Below are 22,574 nucleotides of genomic sequence, written 5' to 3' on the forward strand. Positions count from 1 at the left end.
TTTACCTACGAGGCCACAGGTTTGTGGCATTCACTTGCAGAGTGGAACTAGTCACTGAACTATTGGGTGCTTCCTGGGAGTTCAAGTAGTGAACTAGATAGTCAAAGTCCCTGCCCTCAAGGATCTCAGAGAGCAATATAACTAGTGTGTCACAACACAGGAAGAGCAGTTGCCTAGAACCTAGATAATATGTTTGTTTTTGTTTTTTAAGTTGAATGGCAACACCACCAAAAAAGTTAGAAGATGAGTGGTAAACTGGAGAGGGAAAATTTGCATGTGTATCAACTGAAAGGCTAAATCAATGCAAAAAACAAAACAAAACAAAAAAAAACACTACCACACAATAGAAATGGAGGCCAGAGGGATTTGAGCAGATAATTCAGTGAAAAGGAAACACAAATGGCTCTTAAACATATGAAAAGGTGCCCACCCTCCCTCACAATAAGAGAAATGCAAAATGAAATTTCAATGGGATACCACTTCAACTTGGCCAAGAACAAAAGGTTGATAGCACTGTTACGGATAGCTGGGGAAACAGACTCTCCTGAGCTATCTCTTAGGAGGAGTGTGCATTGGAATAATGACCCTGTGGGACAAGTTGGCTTGAGCTGTAGATATTTAAAATGCATATCCTGTGACCCAACAATCCTAATGCTGGGCACTAATCCTGCAGACACACTTAAAACTTGCAAAATGGCATACTGTTAAGTGAAAAGAGCAAGGTACAGAACAGTGCATACTGTATGCTATCAATTGAGTTTAAATATAAAACATGTGGCAGTACGATAATTTCCTTAACTTTCCCTCTGACGCTGGCTTTGTTGTTTCCCTGTTTTATGATTAGAAGTAATGCTAGATAGACATCTTTTGTGCATGAATCTCTGTCCATATCTCAGGTGATTTCCCTGTGACAGTCCAGATTACTAGGTCAAGAGACTAGGGTAACAATCACTGCAGCAACTCTCACCATTTGTTAAGCAGACTATTTTTTCTCTTCATCCTCACAACAGCTCTGTGAGGTGGGAGAAAGACCCCCCATTCTCCTCGTACTTGGAGAAAGGGGCTTAAAGAAGGCTTAGTGACTTGTTCTGGGGCACACAGCTGGGATGTGGGGGTCAGAACTCACATCTACTTGGCTCCTGAGCCTCTGCTTTAGAGCCCACTCATCTGCATGGGGCATTGTTAGAGCTCTTGTCAAATTACTTTTGTGGATGAAAAAAAAGGGGGCATATGGAGAGTAACCTCACAGGGTGATCTGATCATAAATTCCTAACTGGGCACGTCATGGTGGGCAGTCATGCCCAAGCATATACCTTTTTTTTTTTTTTTTTTTTTTATATATATATATTTTATTGATTTTTTACAGAGAGGAAGGGAGAGAGATAGAGAGTCAGAAACATCGATGAGAGAGGAACATCGATCAGCTGCCTCCTGCACACCTCCCACCGGGGATGTGCCCGCAACCCAGGTACATGCCCTTGACCGGAATCGAACCTGGGACCTTTCAGTCCGCAAGCCGACGCTCTATCCACTGAGCCAAACCGGTCTCGGCCTTTTTTTTTTTTTTTTTTTTAATGGAGAGAGAGCAAGGGAGGGAGAGAGCTGAGAGAGAGAGACATCTCCGCAGGCACCTTAACCAGGGATTGAACCTGCAACCCCAGTATGTGCCCTGAACAGGAACCAAACCCCTCACTTCTAGGTACACGGGACGATGCTCCAACCAACTGAGCCACAGGAGCCAGGGCAAGCATATAACTTTTTAGTAAAAGGTTTATCTTTGCTCTAAGCAAGCCCTGTATGTTGTTTCTGTACATGTAAATTAACACACCTTTGAAATGTCCCCTTTCCGACACCTCCTTTATTACCTGATCACCCTTTCAGCCTTCTCCTTCTAAAGCTTAAATCTACTGTCCTGTGATCCAATCCCTGCCTTGCTTTCCCCACTTTCATGTAATCTTCCTCATAGTCCCTCCTCAATCTCAAATGCAAGGAAAGAAACTGCAAAACTGTTTTTTTTTCTGGATCATTTAAGATCTTGCTCCCCAAAATATGTCATCAGTTTGGCTCAAATAAACTTATAAAAATTCTTTACAGATTTAGACGTTTCTTACATCGATACTTTGCAGAAACCTCATCAGTTTACACTCCTCTCCCCCACAAAAGTGCCAAACTTGACCACTCTGGGGGAATTCCATATTTTCATCTTCCTTATTTGGAAGGGAAAAAAATAGCAACTTACTACCTGCCCATAACTAGTGAATCTGAACATTTTTCATGTTTATTTAGCTGTTTGTACTTTTCTTCTTCTGGGCTGTATATGTTTTTAAATATATAAAACTTTCTTTTCAAGAAAACAAACAAATATACAAATAAAAAAACTTTCTTAAAAATGTAACCTGTCGCCCTGGCTGGTGTGGCTCAGCTGGTTGGAGCGTGGACCCATACACCGAAAGGCTGCGGTTTCGATTCCTTGTCAGGGCACATGGTTCCAGTTTGGGGCACGTATGAGAGGCAACCAATTGATATATGTCTCTCACATCGATGTCTCTCTCTCTCCCTTTCCCTCTCTGGAATCAATTAAAAAAATTTTATTTTATTTTAATGTCAATTCGTATCTAGTCTCAGTAAAGCCACTGGCTCATGTGGACAAAAGCAGCAGCCCAGGCAACCAGATGGGCTGTTCTGGCTGGTGTGTCCTTGGCTGGGACTGCCAGGGAGAAATCAGGGTCATTTACTGAAAAAAAGTGGCAGCAAGGGGTTGGGTGTGATGCCTAAACAAAACCAACAAGAAGGTGTATTGCTCTGTGCTAGAGCAACAGATGTCTGGGCCCTCCTCATTGGAGTGGCCCTTTCCTTCTGCTGGTTGGTGACATCAGGCTGCTGGCTGGGGCAGCCAGAGACAGGCGCATTTCCAGTGCCCCGCAGAGCTCCTGGGAGCGAGCCTGCCATTTCCAGGTTCTTCTGCCTGATTCTGGCTTCCTTCCTCTCAGGCCTTGGGTGTCAAGCCCGGACAAGAGGAGCCAAGGGAGCAGGCGCCCGACTCCAGAGCGCTGAGGCTGCCCGGGCCCAATGGTTGGCAGTGAGCCAGAGCCGCCCGAGGCCAGGGTTCCGGGAGGCAGGCCCAGGAGAACCTGGCGGGGGAGGGTGAGCAGGAGGCCGCTGTCAGAGGCTGCTGCTCACTGCCAGTTCTGTGCGCCGGCCGCGGCCCTTCAGCAAGGTGAATGGTTTCAGAAAGGGTCTCATTCACACACTGCCAAGACGTCCACGACCTATTCTTGAATTCACAGAAATTAAAAGCAGAACAACAGCCGGGCTAATTTAGCTGCTTGCGAGATGCAGCTGGTGCTCCTTTGCGCGCAGAACCCGCCGGGCCTTCCGCCCCCGCCCGGCCTGCGGAGGTCTCCTCGGAGTTATTTTGTACCCTGCAGCTCCAGGCCTGACTGTGACAGCTGAGTGACTTAGCTGGCACCGTGGGATGCGGAATGACAAAGGCGCAGAGCATAGCCGGGTGGCAGGGGATGGCGAGGGCTGGCGGGGAGGACGCTGGGGTGCCAGGTTTGCCCTGCTCCACAGCTGCCTGGGGGAGCGATCGTGTTCTTCCATCCCTCTCTCTATAAAATATTCTCGTAGCAATTAAGTGAGAGGTTTAGCAAGCCAAAAAGTGCTTATTCCGGTGTCCTCGCAGCCTGGAAGTGGTGGGGCCTCAGTCGTCCCCAAATCTGTCACTGCCTCGGAGGTCGCTTCGCCCTCCCTGGGCTGCCTTCCTGCTTTCCGGTCCTGGGTGGTGGCACCTCCTCTGGGGCCAGGGCGCCAGGGTGAGGTCCTGGGCGCTGTGGGGTTGCTTCTGGCCCACAGACACCATCTGGGCAAGGGTGAGGATGGCAGGATTGGACTCCTGAACAGCCCCAGGGGCCACCGTCAAGGAGCAGTGGCTTTAGGCCTGGGCTTGGGTTCAGATCTCATTGAGGGGCAGGTAAAGGGTAATGATGACGTTGGGTGGAAATTCAGACCTGTGGCCAACGGCCCAACACCTCAGGGCCCCAGTTTCCTTGTAGGAAAATGGGGGATAAGAATAGTCTTTGCTAGTATAAGGATTTTTGTAAGAATCAAATGAGCCAATTAAGGGAAATCACTTGGCATTGTAAGTACTACTTAAGTGGAAGCTATTATTAATAATGCTGCTACACCAGCACTCCAAAGCCATGTTCAGCAAACATGCTCCCTTAGTCCACTTCAACATCCTGACTTCCCACACTATTTATTCTTAGAGGTTTTGAGTGGAGCTACAGAATTACACAACACGCACAACATGAGTCCCCCAGTCTTTTAATTGACAAGAATAAAACACTTCTCCTAGTCACCTTGCAGATCAGCGCCTAGGTCATTTGTCATTTCTTAGCGCTCCATGATGAGGCTGAGGAGCTGCAAAGAGGACACTGAATGGACTGGGGCAGAATCTTTCTCTCTCTCTCTCTCTCTCTCTCTCTCTCTCTCTCTTCTCCTTCCTTCCTTCCTTCCTTCCTTCCTTCCTTCCTTCCTTCCTTCCTTCCTTCCTTCCTTCCTTCCACAAATATTTATTGATTTTAGCAAGGAAGGAGAGAGAGATAGAAACACCAATGATGAGAGAGAATCATTGATCAGCTGCCTCCTGCACATTCCACACTGGGAATTGAGCGCCAAACCCAGGCATGTACCCTGACCAGAATCGAACCGTGACCTCCTGGTTCATAGGTCAATGCTCAACCACTGAGCCACACCGGCTGGGCCAGAATTGCTTTCTTTTAAGAAGCAGCCGTATTTCCAAGAAACACTCATTAATTCCAAAATATAATATTCTTGTAGCAATTAAATAAGAGGTGAGAAAGTTAATTATTTGGAAGCCAAGAAAGTCATGATGAAGTACTAAGGTGATTCTGACTTGCTTTTCTCCCCTTTCAGGGCAAAGGACAGTAGATTCTATCTAGCCTGAGAATGACACTGTTGCCCCAGGCTTTCACAACTTTTATTAACATGGAGAAACTGATTCACTTTTTAATTCTCTCCATCCCATCAACAGTTTTACTAAGGTACTATAGGGAAAGTTCCAACATAACATGCTATCTATACTAATAAAAGAGTAATATACTAATTAGACCGGGAGACCTTCTGGAGACCTTCCAGACATCCTTCCGGACAAAGCTGGGGGCTTGGCCAGCCTGCAAACCACCCCCAAATGGCTCTCTGCCCCTCACCCAGGCCAGCCACACCCACCAGCGGGGACCCTCATCCTGATGGGGGAGTGGCTAGCCTGCAAACAGCCATCAGCCCCTCACCCAGGCTGGCTCTGCCCCCCAAGGGGACCCCTTTCAGGGCAGACCAGCTGGCCCCCACCATGCACCAGGCCTTTATCTTCTATACTAATAAAAGGGTAATATGCTAATTAGACCGGGAGACCTTCCGGATGTCCTTCTGGACAAAGCCATGGTGGCGGGGCCGAGGCAGAAGCAGTTAGGGGCAATCAGGCCAGGAGGGGAGGGCAGTTGGGGGTGATCAAGCTGGCAGGGGGGGCAGTTGGGGGCAAGCAGGCTGGAAGGGGGGGCCAGTTGGGGGCGAGCAAGCTGGTGGGGGGGCAGTTGGGGGCAAGCAGGCCGGCATGGGGGCAGTTGGGGGCGAGCAGGCTGGCAAGGAGGGGGCAGTTGGGGATGAGAAGGCTGGCGGGGGGGGGGGCAGTTGGGGGCAAGCAGGCCGGCAGGGGGGGCAGTTGGGGGCGAGCAGGCCAGCAAAGAGGGGGCAGTTGGGGACAAGCAGGCCGGCAGGCAGAGTAGTTAGGGGCGATCAGGCTGGCTGACAGGTGAGTGGTTAGGAGCCAGCAGTCCTGGATTGCGAGAGGGATTGGGCCTAAACTGGCAGTCGGACATCCCCCAAGGGGTCCCAGTTTGGAGAGGGTGCAGGCCGGGCTGAGGGACACCCCCTCCCCCAACCATGCATGAATTTTGTGCACTGGGCCACTAGTATCTGATAGATCCATGGCAGCATTGGCCAACGGGTGGTCAGCTAGGGAGCTTGGAGAAAAGGGTTAGTGGGGAGGGAGGTGCTTTTACCTCATGATACAGTCACTGAGATTTTAAAAAATATTTAGGAAATATATTAATTTAGGTTATGCAACACTACTATCTACTGTAGTAGACAAATTTCAATATCTCTTTGGCTTAACACATCAGAAGTTATTTCTCCTGTTATATGTCAAAGCAAGTGGCAGGTGGGAGGAGTCTGCTCCATTCAGTCACTCAGGGGTCCAGTCTAATAGTGGCTCTGCCAACTGTAGTTCCTCATCTGGAACACATGGCTTCTGAGATGCTTTGGAAAAGAAAGGGATGGAGAATAACCACCCTGTTTCTTTACTTCCTTAAATTAGAAGTAATACATACTATTTCTGATCATTGTCTGTTGGCTGAAACTAGCCACATGGTTCTATTGAAAGGAAGGCTATGAAATGTAGGGGAGGTGAACACTAATCTTCCTGCCACAGACTGAGATACTACAATAAACTGAACTTGGAGCTGTTATTTTAGGTTATCAATTATGTAGGAAACAAAATCTAGGAGCCATTATAAACTTTAAAAAAAATTATTGATTCATTGATTGATTTGAGAGAGACAGAGAAAGAGAAACATCAGTTTGTTGTTCCATTTATTTATGCATTCATTGGTTGATTCTTGTATGTGCCCTGACTGAGGATTGAACCGTAACCTTGGTGTATGGGACAATGCTTTAACCAACTGAGCTACCCAGCCAGGGCTATAGACTATTTGCTAAAGGTTATCACTTGATGTGTAGCATTGTAATCAAAAGAAAACAGCCCTGGTTGGGGTGGCTCAGTTGGTTGGAGCATTGTCCTGTGCACTGAAAGGTCACAGGTTTGATTCCTGGTCAGGGCACATGCCTAGGTTGTGGGTTTGATTCTTGGTAGAGGTAAGGGCTTCAGGCAGTGGATCGATGTTTCTCTCTCACATTGATGTTTCTCTCCCCTTCTCCCTCTCTTTCTAAAATCAATAAAAACATATATAATAAATAATGATATAAAAAAGAGAGTAAACAGAACACCTCAGTACCAGCTAATATACATGCCAAGTCACATCAGCCACTGAAGTGAGGCACATGGAGCAAATTAATAGGCCACAAACTCCAAAGGGGCAGCTGAAACAGCTGTGGGAGGAGAGAGGAGCTCCTAGAAAAGTATGGTACTCTTGATCTTACATAGAAAAACAGATGGGAGTGGTTCCAAGTGTATGTATATACATATATACACAGTAGGAAAGAAATAACAAATGCATATAATAAATAAAAGACACCCATTGGTCAAATGCTAAAATGTTAAATGTTTTAAAGACACTCCCCAACAAGCATACATAGTTTAGAAAAGTGGTTTTAGAATGGATAACAGGAAGTACTATGTTACAATGGTTAGGAAATGTATTTATCATGCCTTCATCATATTTCATGAATGCCTATAATGTATAAGACACTATATAAGAAATCTTTAAGCTATGAGGTTTACAGTCTAATTTATGACTTTTAAAAGGTAGGCGTTATATAAGTAGATAGTTAACCTTTTATTTTACTCAGCATCATTTACTGCTACCATGTTCAAGGCGATTTGCAGCATATAAAAATGAACCAAACCTAATTCCAACCCTAAGGAGTTTTTGGACAACGTTGTTATGATCAAGCTCAACCATGTTCTCCCACCAGCCATGTTTACTTACTAATACCAGGAAAGGTATCAAGCTGGTAAAATGGCTCACCAGGCTGGTCCATTGGCCTTCTTTGGGTTGTTTTAGACTTGCTAATTTGAATGATGGATGTTGATGGCATTGAGCATCTTATAGCTGGAAAGGTTAATTGAGGCCCTCTTTCTGCAATTCTGTTGAAAAATTGAAAAATTTTCAGAAATGTAATATTTATGATACATGCAAATCTTCTAAGTTCTAGTGTTATTTTTTTTAATATTCTAGCTTCCTTAGCTGAAAGTTTTATCTCAACCTTCAGTCATAATAGAAATACTGACTGAGATTAAAAAACAAAGTTGATGAAGATTAAAAAAACAAAAAAAACCAAAATTGATTGAAAAATACAGTATGTGCCAAAATATTACCTTTTAGTGTCAGGACCTACAGCTAATTTTTCTCCTTTCCCCCTTTTTCTTTATTATCCACACTTCCTATGACAAATATAATTAAAGAATGCATTAGGGAAAAATAAGTTCATTCCGAAGTTCCTCTCTTTCATCAATTCTTTATTATTTATATACAAGAATGATGATTATTTGGGAAACACAGAGAGATTTGTAGTTTACTATTTAAATAAACTGTAGGATTTGGAGCTTGGCTAAGACTTTATTGATGATGTAAAACAACTCCCCGGATTTAATCTATTCATTGATTTAACAAATGTTTACTGAGCATCTACTATGTACCAGGCTCTGTGTTAGGCTCTGAGGACCTAGCTGCCCATGTGGGCTTACTGTCTCATAGAAAAATCCAAGTTTTGAGACAATGCCACTCTGTGACTTGCCCAAGGATACACATTAGTTGGCAGCAGAGATGTATGAAAATCTGGTGTCCTACTTTTTCTTTTTTAAGGCATCCCCTTATTAGAGGTTTTTGTTTTGTTTTATGAGTGTTTTCTTTTAATATGTATTTATTGATTTCAGAGAGAGAGGGAGAAAGAGAGAGAGGGATGGAAACATCAATGATGAGAGAGACTCATTAATCAGCTGCCTCCTGCATACCCCCTACTGGGGATCGAGCCTGCAACCTGGGCATGTGCCCTGACCGGGAATCAAACCACTTAGCAACACAGGCCAGGCTGGTATCCTACTTTTAATTTGGGCTCTCTTCAATATTTATTTGCCACTGACCTTCTTAGCTATATATTATCTTTCTGTAGTGAAGATAGAATAAGAGAAAGCCATCTTTGATTAGTTGAGCACCTGAGGGAATACTGGAGAAACTTTTAGTGGTTAGTTGGAACATAATCTACACTTCCTTAATCCTGGAAAAGTATAAAATAGTCCAGTGGTTCCCAAATGTACTCTGATCAGGTAGCCAAACTTAGAGATAAAGTTTCACTGTCTGCATTAAAATAAAATAAAAAAGAGGGAGAAAGATAATGTACATGTTGATGTAAAGTCTCCTACTTTCCTTTTGTGGGAGGGGCTATCCTTTATGCAGAGAGTATATTCTTACTATTTTGGGAGTTAAAATGTCCTTTCTTCTTGAAATAATTCAGATAGTGGGTGGCAGTTAGTTCTTTCTTAAAATGTCGTTATCATCAAAATTTGAAGTTGACATCTCTGTCAGTTTCTCCCAAATTTAAAAATCCAAATGACTGAATCACTAAATTAAATATTAGGGTAGTTCAAATTTTCTTTGGGATAGCCTGGTGCTAGAAACTGACTCTTAATACTCTCTTATGACAATTAGTGAAAGGCCACCACACCTTTGAGTCTCAAAACAAAAACAAAATGATCTCTAAGAACTCTGATCTCTCAGCAACATTTTTGCTAGTTTTATGAACTTTTACTACCTTCCTTTGTTCAGAATTTTTCTCTTGATGCTGAGGCATCCTCTTGATTTATATGAATCAATGGCTTCTCTATTCTGCACAGGGTACTTTAAAAAATACTGATGAATGGGCTCTGCTCCCAGATATTCTTATTTAAGTGGCTTCAGGTGGGAATTAAGTGCTAGGATGGTTCAAAAGTGCCTTTGGTGATTTTAATGTGTGGCCTGGTAGGGATGGTGTTCCTTTATTAAACAGCTTCTATGTGTCAGGGACTAGGACAGTTACACAGATGAACAAGCTGGTCTATGTAGTAGACAAGCTAATTAGGAAAACAGACAGGCAAAATGTGACAACACAGTGTGGTAAGTGCTTTTATTTATTCTGTAATTCAACCACTATTAACAAGTGCCATGGTGGAGTAAAGGTATGCCCAAATCCTGTGGGCTCCCTGCAAAGACCCGGGGAACTTCACAGAGAAGGCAGCAGCCAGGCAAGGATTTGGAGGAATCCTTCTCCCAAGTCTTCATCAGATAAGGTAAAAAGGGCAGGCAGCACTACTCTGGGAACAGTGTGTGCCCGGCATGGAGGATGTGGTGGGCTGGCAGAAGCTAGAGATGAGATACTGGTTGGGTACAGATGTGCACAACCTTATAGGTAGACTGAGGAGTTTGCATTTAAAAGACATTAAAGGTTTTTCTGCAGGAAAGCACAAGTGGGGTGTAGGTGCAGAATACCTGCACTTAAGATAATACTGGCTGTTCATACACAAAGCTATCGCTTGGATTTGCTACCCTGTTTAAAATGAATGGTTTGGCCCTTGCTGGTTTGGCTCAGTGGATAGAGAGCCTGCAGACTGAAGGGTCCGGGTTCAATTCTGGTCTAGGGCATATGCCTGGGTTTTGGGCTTGGTCCCCAGTAGGGGGCATGCAGGAAGCAGCTGATCGGTGATTCTCTCTCATCATTGATGTTTCTATCTCTCTCTCCCTCTTCCTCTCTGAAATTAATAAAAATATATTTTTAAAAAAACAAACAAATGGTTTGGCTTATAATCTCCACCACCTCTGCCATTGACTGATGCAACCAAACTGTAACCTTGAGAGAATAATTTCCATCAATGAAGAGAGAGGATTCCATGTGGCAGTTGGAAAGGGGACGGGAGGGTGGGGTGGAGGGGGAGGTGTAGACTGATGTTTCTTAAGTGACTCATTGTACATAACTTATCATGGACTGAGGCCTGAACAAATCACTCAGGGTCCCTATCTGCTGCTTCCCTACTGAAATTATTCTTCAGAAGGACTTGTTAGCACATCTGTGGACGTGATACCCCTTATCAGGCTGTTCTTGACTTGCTTCAGAGCAAATGAAAAAACCCAAAAGATCAAACCCTCCAGGTTCCTTCAGCTCCTAAAGCTACTCTGGTTCACAGGTCAGCACTCAACCACAGAGCCACGCCTCAGGCTGCATTTTTTTTTTTTTTTTTTTTTTTTTTTTTATCCGTACTCAGGACTAAGGACAAATAGGTCAGACCATAGAGTCATCCTGGTGCCAGGAACTAAAACCTTCTGGCTAAAACACTCACAGAAGAAACATTCCTTTCCAGTTGTGGAAGAGGATTCAGCCAAGCCCAGTGCTTCTCAAATTCAGTGACAATAAGTTTCAAGTAAAATCAAGGACTTGAGAAATGTAGATTTGGGAGCCCCACTCCAGACCTACTGAATCAGAATCTCTGGGGTTAGACCAAAGAAACTGTTTAAAGCACTCATTCCCAGATCGTTCTGATGCCAGAGATCCGTGAACCACACCAAGCAGTATAACTGTAGTTGTCAGTAGTTCTGGCCAGTGGTGGACATTGGCAGATGTTTTGGGGGAGGGAGCAGGACTGGTCAGATAAGTCCCTGAATTCATAATCCTTCAGCACAGACAGCTTGCAAATTATGCATGATGCTTGGTTTTCAATTCAAGTTATTTCTAGGTTAACTTCTTAATTGAGCTGTTTGGCTCAGCAGAGGACTTGCGATACCACAGATAAGAGAGAGGTTTAGGAGTAAGCATTAAGTATCTCTGGCTGTGTCTCTGTTATCTTTTCCAGTCCCACTTATCTGAAGAGCCAGGATTTCTCAAAGGACAAGTAACCTTAGAGGGGAGTATCAATGGGAAAGCAACACACTCCCTTTCCTTGCCATGCCCGTTAGAGAACTTTATTTATTAAGAAAAAAATGTCAGAAAACACATCCAGATATTAGATAAAGATATCTCTGTCTTCTGTGTTGGCTAGGTCCCGAGGTTACAGGAGCACAAGCTCAGGCAAACGAGTCCCATTTCTCTCCAAGGTGTCTGTCTCTTCTTCATGCACTGGAAATCCGTGTGGCTAACTCATTAGTGATAACGAGTATTAGATGCTCATAAATCTCCCACAATTCATTGGCTGAAGACATCTTAAATGTGGACTTTTTCGTTTTATTGTCTCTGGTTGCTTCTTTAGCATGCTTTAGTATGAGTGTACAGATTTGGGGTTTTGAAACTTGTTTTTAATTAAGGCATGGCTTATTTTCAGTGCTTGAGATAAAATGCAGTCTGGGGGACTCAAACCTGTTACAAAATAAAGTGCATCTGGGCAGACCATGGGAGTGGGGGAGGGAAGAACATAAAGGCTAAAGTGTCTGCCAGGATTCTTAAGTTTACTTAGTAACTTCTTGGAAAATAAAAATTCCAGCACCTGCACTATAAAAAAAGCACACCTTATAAATGTCCGTCTCTTTGAAATATCTAAATGAACTAGAATGAATTATGAACTAATGGCTTGTAAAAATTCACCTTGAGCCAGCTACTGAAGATACTAAATAAGAGAGGCAGAGAGAGGCTGTGAGGAAACCCAACCTGCTGTTTGTTTGTTTTATCAGTAATGTAACTCAAAAGTAGCCAAGCCCATGGCGGGAGGGGGATCTTTCCCTGTGTTTTGTTTCCCTGAACTGAGCCTGTGAATGCCAAGATTTAATCTAAAGAGGTTTGTGTTTTAAAAACTAACAACCAAGTAATAAAACACCTATAAAGGGGGTTTATAATGGACCCGGTGACAGTTTTCAGTGTACTATTACCACTCTATCCTTTCATCCAACTCTGTGCCCTTTGTCTCAGCTCCTTTCTCACCTTGCTGCCAAGAAGCAAAGAAGTGGGGGCCACTCACACCCCGAAGGGGCAGCCCATCTTCAGCAAGTGACGTGTGCCTTGTTGCTCTGCATCTGAGGACCGGGCGGTGCTGCTTGCTTTGTCTGTCTGAGATCATTGGCCCTAACAGAGAACCTACCTACCTAGTTGGTGCAGTGGCTCCTAATGGGGAGTGGAAGGTGCTAGGGCTGCAGGGGCAGTGGCATCAGGATTCCAAGATGTCAACCAGGGCAGGAAGCCGGGGGCCCCCTCTCCCTGGCACCTGGCATCACCCCGCCAAGGCTCAAGCTGTCCTTGACTCCGGGGACGGACTTAGGTCAACAGGTGGTTTCCCACCCAGGCCACCACGCCTGAGACCTGGTCCTGTCACAAAGCCATCGTTCTCCTCCTCCTCTCAAAGAAATGGCGCCTGGGAAGGGAAACTTCGTACTCCAAACTCTAAGAGCCATTGCTCGAGTCCACTTTTCCTATTTTCTTAAGTCTCCCCTGCCAGCATCCCACCCATCTCCGGGTGAGAAGTCTTCGGAGTCTGGAGGGCGCTAGGAGGCATGCGGGCAGCGTCAGAGTGGCCCAGCCTGGGCGGCCAGAGGAGCCCCCCGCCCCCCTCCTGTGGCCTCAGGAACTCGGGGGGCCCAGGGGAAGTCTGGAAAACCGAACTTCGCCATCAGCCCTCCTCCGAGCGCCGGCTACAGGAGCGGGGGAAGGGCCCCCCGCGGTCCCCGCCCCTCCACCCCCCAGCACCCCTGCCATCCGGCCACACTGCCCTAGAAAGCGCTCGGACCGCAGCTCAGCTCCCAGCGCCCCGCAGGCCGGGAGGGCATCTAGGGGGGCAGTTCCCCTCGCCAGCCCGCCTCTGACATCCCCACTCCCCCCAAGGATGCCGCGGCCGTGCCCTGTCCGCAGTCGCTGAATGTCACTGCTCCCTCTTCCTCCCGATCAGGGTAGACACCGCTCCCGAGGCATCCCCCACCCCAAAACTGTCGCGACCGCCCGAGGGAGCCAGGCCCAGGCGGAGGACGAAGTTTGGGGCCCACGGCGGCGGGAGGGGGGGGCGGCTTGGCGAGGACCGCACCTCTCAGTCCCCGTCCGACCGTGCACACTCCCCGCCCCAAACGGCCCAGGCGTCCCCATCCTCCCGCGGACACCGGCATCCCTGCCCTCCCCCGAGGGCGGCGAGCGGAGCCCCCCAGGGCGGAGGCAGGTACCCCCGGGGCGGGGACTGGGGCGGGCGGGGTCCCGGCTGCGCCCCCGGCCGGGCCGGGCGGGCTAGCTGGCGGCGCGGGGGGAGCGGGGCTGGGCGGCGCTGCCTCGGGCTCTGTGCGCTGCAGCCCGGAGCCGAGGAGGAGGAGGCGGAGGAGGAGAAGGAGGCGGCGGCGGTGGGTCCCGGGCGGGGGGAGCGCGGCGCTGCGGACCCGGGCGGCTGGCAAAGGACGAGGCGGAGGCTGAGGAAGGCAGCGGGGAGACCCAGGCTGCAGCAACAAAGAGCAGCCAACGATTGGCCGGGCTGCAGGCGAGGTTAGTCGGGGACCCGGGTGGCTGGAGGCAGCGGCGAACGGTACACGTGCTTGCAGACACGGGCGAGTGTGGAGCCGAGGGGTGCACGCCCGGCGGGGTAGGTGCTTGTTCCCCCTCGGCATGGGATGGGAAGGAGGCTGCAGTGACATCGTCCTGCCTGCACTCGGCCTGGGACTTGCAGGTTAGGGGGTGTGTGGGGGGGAAGGATGCGAGCCAGGGGGCGGGCGAGTAGTCGCCCGGGACGGGACGGGGTAGGGTGGAGGAGGGGGCGGGATGGAACGCTCCGGGCGGCGCGCCCGTCCGCGCGCTCCACCGCGGGAGTTGACGATGGAGAACCTCGAATTTTAACTTCGCGTGCCCGCCCGCGCGCGCCCGCCCGCGCCCACCCCTAAATCCTGCGGCCGCCGCCAGCGATCAGCTCTCACACAAACTTTAGCTGCGGGGCTAGGGGGTTTGGGGTTGAGTGGGGGAGGGGAGAGGGAAAAAGGCCCTCTGATTGGCGTTGCTTGCAGCCAATGAGGCCAAACGCCTTTCCTGCGAGTAGACCCAATCCATTTCTAGAGGTAGAGGGGGCGGGGAGGTGGAAGTAGAGGTGGCGCGGCGTCTGGGAGAGAGAAAAGGGCTGGACCAATAGGTGCTCAGAAGAGGCGGGCCCAGAGGTCTGTCGATTGGTACTGGCAGTGAACCCTCCCCCGGGGTGGTGCCGGAGGGGGGATGCTGGGTCGAGGGGTGTGTTTATGCGGAGCCAAGATGACCGGCAGGAACCTGCCCCAATGGGCTGCAGCGTGGTTAGTGTGTGGGTGACGGACAGATATGTAGGCCAACGAGTGGCCCTAAGTGTCTGCGGTCTTGCCCAATGGAGCAGCGCTGGGGCGGGGCCGTGGCTCGGGTTTAATGAGACTCCATTGGGCTGTAATCAGTGTCATGTCGGATTCATGTCAACGACAACAACAGGGGGACACAAAATGGCGGCGGCTTAGCTCCTACCCCTGGCGGCGGCGGCAACGGTGGCGGCGGCGACGGCACCTCCTCCAGGCGGCAGCCGCGGCTTCTTTCTCAGGCAGCGCCAGCGCCCAAGGCAGGCGCGGTGGCGGTGGCGCGCGGCCAGGTCTGTCACCCACTCCGCGCGTTCCCAGGGGGTGGAGACTGAGCGGGAGGGGGGCGGAAGGGGGACAGGGGGCTTGTTAGGCCCCTCCCACAGGCCTCTGCGCGAGGGTCACCGCGGGGCCGCTTGGGGTCGGGCTGCCCCTGAGCGTGACGGTAGGGGGCGGGGAAACGGGAGGAAGGACAGTCCCCGCCCCTCAGCGGGGCCTCCAGGGCAAGGGGCGGGACTAGGAGTGCAGGGGGCGGGGCGACCTAGGAGTGGGTGGGGCTCGGGTGGTCGGGAGGCGGGGGCTTGGAGTGGTTTTCAGAGTGGGAGGGACTTGGCAGGACAGGAGTGGTGGGGGGGCGCTGGTGTCTGTGGAGGACTGGTGAGGACTGGTGAGGGCGTGGATGGGAGGGGGAATGAGGTGTGCAAACTGGTGCAGATGGGAGAGTAGGAAGAGATGCAATATTGGAGATGTGAAGGGGGACTGAGGGGTATGTGAGGGCAGGTGAAAGGCTGCAAAAGGGTGAACTGCTGCAGGAGCGTGAGATTGCAGTGATCTGGGGCCAGAGTGGGTTTGGGTGTGGTGGATGTGGAGTAGAGTCGAGAAAGCGATGCAGAGTAGATGTTGGATTGGGGCAAGTATTGGGGAATGTGAAGAGCAGGTGCAGTTGTGGGAAGGAGGTATGGGGATGAATCGGCACGTTGGAATAGGAAGGTTTGCTAGCTTAGGTGTCTATGAAGCGTTAAACATGGAAGGATGGTTATGGATATGCTTGGGAGAGTCTCAGAAAGATGGTAAGATGGCAGAGCTGACATAATTGTAAAGGGAGGCTACTTAGAAGTTGTAAAATATACCTATGGCAGAAAATCTCATGGGGATAGAGGGTTCAGGAGGGTGGAAAGAGGCAGGTGTGAAGAAAGATGGGTGGGGCTGGGCACTAGTCTGGAGGAATGTGATTTGGTGGACTGCCTAAGGAGTTAGGATGGGGCAAAGAAAGGTGTTGGCTTGGGAGACAGGGTTGTTTGATAGGCTGGATTTCTTGGGTGAAATGTGAGCTGGAGTCTTCAATGTGGGGCAGGAGAAGGGGAACAAGGTGTCTGTTTCAGGAAGACTGCTGTGGGCAGAGTGCAAGGAGTTGTGGGAGCCTAGGGGCAAGGCAGAAGAGGGGCTACAAATCCCCCATGAAGGAGTTTAAACCCTGTAGTTGGGAGAGGGTGTTGGGATATGCTAAAGAAACCAGTGAACCAAGAATGTTTGGGGTGGAGGTACCAGAAAAGTCAAGGTAAAGAGTATATGAACACTCTTTCATATGGACAGGAGATGGGAGTATAGCATATGGGAATTAGTTATGGTGGGAGAGAGTTCTTTGGCTCTCAAAAAAAATGGTGTTTGTGTGGTTTGTTTGTTTTTGATGTGACTATGAGTAAAGTACATTCTACCGGTTTTACTTGTGTACCCTAGATTTTCTGGGATAGCCCTGAAATAAAACACTCTATTATTTTGCTATTCATAAATTCTTCACACATGTATCAAAATGGATTGGGACAATCCTTTTATGTTTTTGAGAAGGAAAGATTGCATGTTTCAGTAAAGGATAAGATTCTTATCTGAGATCTACTTAGGGTTGAAAGTTGGAGAGGCAAAGTGATGGTTAAAAAAAAGAAAAAAACAGAAGCAGAAGGAGGTTTTAACATTAAAAGAGGAACTTAGGGGAATGACTGGCTGGTGGTAATGACAAATTTTGCCTACTAGCCATACCCAGGCCTCCGAGTAGCATGGATGTTGTGTCATTGCCGTTATACCAAATGTTTCTGTCATGCGCTGCTTGTGAAGATAAGGTGGAAACTGTCAGGTGTAATGCATAACATGAAGGAAAGCAAAATAGGGTGAGTATTGGAAGGTAGTTGAGGAAGTTTGATAATTTTAATGTACTTAAGGAACTTTCATATACTGGTTAGAAGATTTAATTTAACTAACTGATCTGGTTTTGTTAAATGCCAGGATTCCTAACAGGAGACTTCTTAGTCTCTTAGTTCCCTGCAAGTACCTTCAGTTTTTCTGGATATAGATGCCTGTATTTGTACAAGGTGAGAGAAAAGGAAATTGTTTTATGAAAGTAGGGATGTGTGAGCTGTAGTGATCATTTCTTTGCTTGCAGAATAGGAAATGATACATGGATGGGAGAAGTGTGATGAAGGGCTATTTCTTCCCTATAATGCTTTTGTCAAAAAATTAATTTTATTTTTTAATCCTTACCTGAGGATATTTTTCCATTGATTTTTTAGAGAGAGTGGAAGAGAGAGGGAAAGACAGAGAAATATCGATGTGAGAGATACACATCGATTGATTGCCTCCTGCAGGAGCCCTGACCAGGGCCCAGGCTGAGGAGGAGGTACGTGCCTTTGACTGGAATTGAACCTGGGACCCTTTGGTCCCTAGGCTGAACTCTATCCACTGAGCCAGACTGTCTAGAGCTCTTTCCTATAATGTTTTAATTCGCATTTCCAAAGCACCTTTAAGCACCTTTATATATAGGACTCCCACAATCCTCCACAACTTTTGTATTATCCTTTCCACCTTGCGAGATGTTTCAGTTGTTTCTGGTCTGGGGAAATTGTGAACAAAGCTGCTATGAGTGTTCTACCATCATCTGGTGCACATGTGTACATGTTTCTCTAAGGTGTACACGTAGGAATGAAATTGCTTGTTCATAGGTGACCATTTATCATGCCTTATGCCTGTTGTCCCTCTGTAATCAGTATAACACCCTTATTTCTCAAAAATGTCTGGATTTGGATGATGAGTTGTACAGTCTTCCTAGTCATGGGGTTATGCTTGTCTTCAACTTGACTAGGTGCCAAACTGTTTTCCAAAGTGTTATATCAGGTTACACTCCTTCCACGGATATATGAAAGTTCCCATTGGCTCTCCAACTCTGTCTTGTTAGCTTTTCAAATTAGCCAATCTGGTAAACTTTGCATTTACCTGATATTAATCAGGTTGAACAGCTTTTTGTTGGCTGTTTGGATTTCTTCATTTATAAGGTTCCTGTTCAAGTCTGTTCCCTATTTTTTTTTTTTTAATTCTTTATTTACTCTGGAATCAAAGCCTTTTCGTGTGTATGTTGCAAAATGCTTTTGTCCATTCTGTGGTTTGCCTTTTCACTCTCTTTATGGTGTCTTTAAATGAACCAAAGTTCTTAATTTTAATGGAGTCAAATTTATTGGTCTTTTCTTTATGATTAGTGCTTTTTGTGTCTTGTTTTAAGACTCTTTTCCTACCCTTAGGTCAAGTAGATATTCTATGTAGTATTATCTTCTAACAGCTTTATCGACCTGAAAAGATGTGTGATTATAAGTAAAATAGTCTTCTTGATCCCATCCTCACCTTTATAAATCTGTTTTTATTTTTCCTCTCTTTCTTCCGTTTTCTGTCTTGACTTTTTACTTCTCTGCAACTATAACTAAGAACCAGGTGCTGACTTCTCCTGTCTCTTAGGAGAAAGTGGTCATATAGACAAGTTCAGCCAGATTAGATTTTACAGGTCTCCAGCTGACTGTATTGCCCTTTTTCCTTTTATGAGCTAGCATTTTATTGTGTTCCTGCTATGTGTCTGTCACTATCCTTGGCTCTTTCATATTTGTTATCTCAAGTATTCCTCTTTACAGTTCTACAAAAAAGAGATGAGAAAACTTGAGACTTAGACTGATTAAGTAACATGTCCAGTATCCCCCAGCTTGGGTAGCTAGCAAAGTGAGGACTTGATTCCTGAACTCTCTAGATACATCCCATCATAGCACACCTTATTGAATAAGATTTCAGAAGCCTATTTGATAATATCTCAAAATGATGAGAATAACATTACTTTTAACATCATCCTAACTAAAGCATATAGAGACAATTATTGTGAAACGGGATAAAATTATTGACTTCTGTGTATAAAAAATAAAATTTAGGATAGGTGAAGTTAGAGCAGACAGTAGACCTTAAGGGGTCCTTGGATGGGCAATAGAGGTTTCTCTGAAAGCCCTTGAATTTGTATGCAAATGTCTGTATGTACAAGTATTCATTTAAAAAAATAGATCTTTAATTTTCTTGAGATTCTCAGAGGGGAACCCTACTTTGTTTCCAGGCTACCCTGGATACCCTGTTTGAAGACATAAAGTGATAAAGTTAAGTGGTCTCTGTTTTCAAGATAATCTTTTACAAATTTAGATGTCAGATTTTTTTCTTGTCTTTAAAATACGCTGAAGCTAATTTGTAATCAGGAAGAAATCTAGGATTGAATAGAAAATTTTTAAAGGCCAAGAAAAAGACACTCAACATTCAGTTGATTATTTCTAAGTGAAAGTGCTTAGTTATATACATCATTACTAATCAGTGTATCCTGGCTCCAAAGGCCCGACGACTTCAAGTGACTTTGCATCTTGTCTCCAAAATCCTGTTTTACAAGGGATCAGATTTCCTACGAGGCTCTTTGCAGTGTGATTAAAGTTTACAGACTGAAACTAGCGAGCACTTCAGTGCAGGGGTGACTGTGCAAACCTAATTCATGGGCTTCACCAGGAGATGTGGGACATGTCTCTACTAATTGATGATGATGATGTTGAAACTAATCTTTGCGAGGGATTATGGAAGCCATAATAATTTATTGATGGTTCAGTTATTGTTTGTTGAAGCAGATTTACACAATTATAGTTTAATGACATAACAAGGATATTGTCAACTAGGAGAGCATGGCATGAAAAATTAAACTTCTAATTAATATAATATTAGTTGAAAAGATAATTTTCATGGTGATTTAGCCTCTTAGAAATCCTTGGAAAACATTATTAGCTTAAGAATTAAAATCTCTCTATGTTAATGAGTAGTGAGAAAGAATTTAGTAGTAGTATTCTAAAAAGATGGGGAATTAAATATTCAGTTAAACTAAAATGTATCGAGTACTTACTCTGGGCTTGCTGCTTAGTTAGATAAATAAATATAAGTTGAACCAGATTAATTGCTTTTGTTTGTCCCTTCAGTCATCCTTCCCTCCAACCTGTACTGGATGGATACTGTTCCCAGAGTGATTCAAACATTTAACAATGTGTGCGTGCACGAGTTCGAGTGTATGTGTGAGCTTTTAGAGCAGCGCTTCTCAACCTGTGGGTCGCGACCCCTTTGGCGGCCAAACGACCCTGTCACAGGGGTCGCCTAAGACCATCCTGCATATCAGATATTTACATGACCATTTATAACAGTAGCAACATGACAGTTATGAAGTAGCAATGAAAATAATTTTATGGTTGGGTCACAACATGAGGAACTGTATTTAAAGGGCCAGAGGGTTGAGAACCCTGTTTTAGAGAGAGTGGAAAAGAGAGGGAAAGACAGAGAAATATCAGTGTGAGAGAAACACATCAATTAGTTGCCTTTTGAACGAACCCCAACCAGGGCCCAGGCTGGGGAGGAGCCTGCAACCAAGGTATGTGCCCTTGACCTGAATCGAACTTGGGACCCTTTGGTCTGCAGGCCGACGCTCTATCCACTGAGCCAAACCGGCCAGGGCTCCACTATGTCTTATAGGGTCACTATTCCTGCAGTGGCTTCCCATTACTTCATCTGTCATGTTCACATGTCTCAGCCTTGCTTTTGTCACAGCCAACTTTATTTCTAAATATATATATATATATATATATATATATATATATATATATATATATATATATAATTGATTTCTTTTACAGAGAGGAAGGGAGAGGGATAGAGAGCTAGAAACATCGATGAGAGAGAAACATCGATCAGCCGCCTCCTGCACACCCCCTACTGGGGATGTGCCTGCAACCAAGGTACATGCCCTTGACCGGAATCGAACCTGGGACCCTTCAGTCCGCAGGCTGACGCTCTATCCACTGAGCCAAACCGGTCAGGGCCCAACTTTATTTCTTATTCCTCTTTAACACACACTCTCTAGCCATGCACATGGACTTGGTGTCACTTTGTCTGACAGCTCATTCTCAGCTTCTGTGCTTTCTAGATTACCTTCATTCATTCACTGATGCATTCATTTAACAAATAGAAATTGAACCCCTCTTATGTTCAAGTTGTGGTCTTGGGAAATCCATGAATCCTGTTATTGTTTTGTTAATCCTCACCAGAGGATATTTTTTCCATTGATTTTTAGAGTAGAAGCGAGGGAAAGGTGGAAGAAAGAGAGAGAAACATCAATGTCAGAAAGACACATTGATTGGTTGCCTCCTGCATGTGCCCCAATCAGGGCTGGGAAGAACCTGCAATCCAGGTATGTTCCTTTGATGGATTTCGAACCTGAGACCCGGTGGTGTGCAGGCCAACGCTTTAACCATTGAGCACATAAGCCAGGCTGAATCCTGTTTTTATTTTTTTTTTAATGGTTTTTTTATTGATTTCAGAGGGAGGGTTAGAAAAATCAATGATAAGAGAGAGAATCATTAATCAGCTGCCTCCTGCATGCCCCCTACTGGGGATTGAGCCTATAACTCAGGCATGGGCTCTGACCGGGAATTGAACCTTGGGTTCCTGGTTCATGGGTCGAAGCTCAACCACTGAGCCACTCCGGCCCAACTGAATCCTGTTCTTAAGAATGTTATAATCTAGTAAGGGAGAAGAGGTCAGTACACAAATAAGCATAATGCAAAATAGAAAATGAATGCCAAAATAGTAAGAAAGCAAAAAGCTTTCCTGTTAGACAAAGAACAGTATGGCTTCTAAGGATTTGAATTTGGGTGAAGAGACCAGGCAGTGGTCCAAGTTCTTCAAAGTCCAGTTAAGGCCCATCCATCCAAGGGTTGTTCTACCTGTCTACATTGCGCAAGGAATAGTCACAGTTTTTTCCAGACTTCTTTTCTTCTGTAATCAGGGGAAACCTTTCTTTTAAGTGAATCTTATATATGGAGCAGTTAAGGTGGAGGTGCTTTTTTTGGTGCAAGCGGGTGGTGGACCTAGTGTTTAACACACAAGGGGCAGGTGATATTCAAGGCACTTTTTCACAAGAGATCCAGGGAGCCCAGTTTGAAAACCAGTGGAGGGAGGGGAAATGTTTTGGTGTTAACATCTGAATTAAAATCCTTCTTGATTTAGTGGTCTGAGGTCTTGACCAGATCAGGTCTCAGTTTTTCTTTGGCTACCCTACAGGGTTGTTTTAAGGTTTACAGATAATCTGTGTAAAGTGCCGGGCCCATAGTACTTGTCAAAAAATGGTTGGTATTATTATAGTTTAGTGCTTTGTTTCTTTCA

General features: G+C 46.1%; 1 protein-coding gene across 4 annotated transcripts in view; it reads left to right on the top strand.

Moving 5' to 3' along the window:
- The first annotated feature begins 14,096 nt into the window (after positions 1–14,096).
- The window catches only part of KAT6B (lysine acetyltransferase 6B), a 180,828-nt gene continuing 172,350 nt past the window's right edge, over positions 14,097–22,574 (top strand). For 3 of the 4 annotated variants that reach the window (XM_036337180.1, XM_036337182.1, XM_036337184.1), the window contains exon 1: positions 14,991–15,334. The gene's annotated coding sequence lies outside the window, so the exon portion shown is untranslated. Of the gene's footprint in view, positions 14,227–14,990; positions 15,335–22,574 lie in introns of those variants that run through there. The other variant, XM_036337181.1, reaches the window with a different exon arrangement.

The sequence above is a fragment of the Myotis myotis genome, unplaced genomic scaffold (assembly GCF_014108235.1).
Source record: "Myotis myotis isolate mMyoMyo1 unplaced genomic scaffold, mMyoMyo1.p scaffold_m19_p_15, whole genome shotgun sequence".
NCBI classification, from domain to species: domain Eukaryota; kingdom Metazoa; phylum Chordata; class Mammalia; order Chiroptera; family Vespertilionidae; genus Myotis; species Myotis myotis.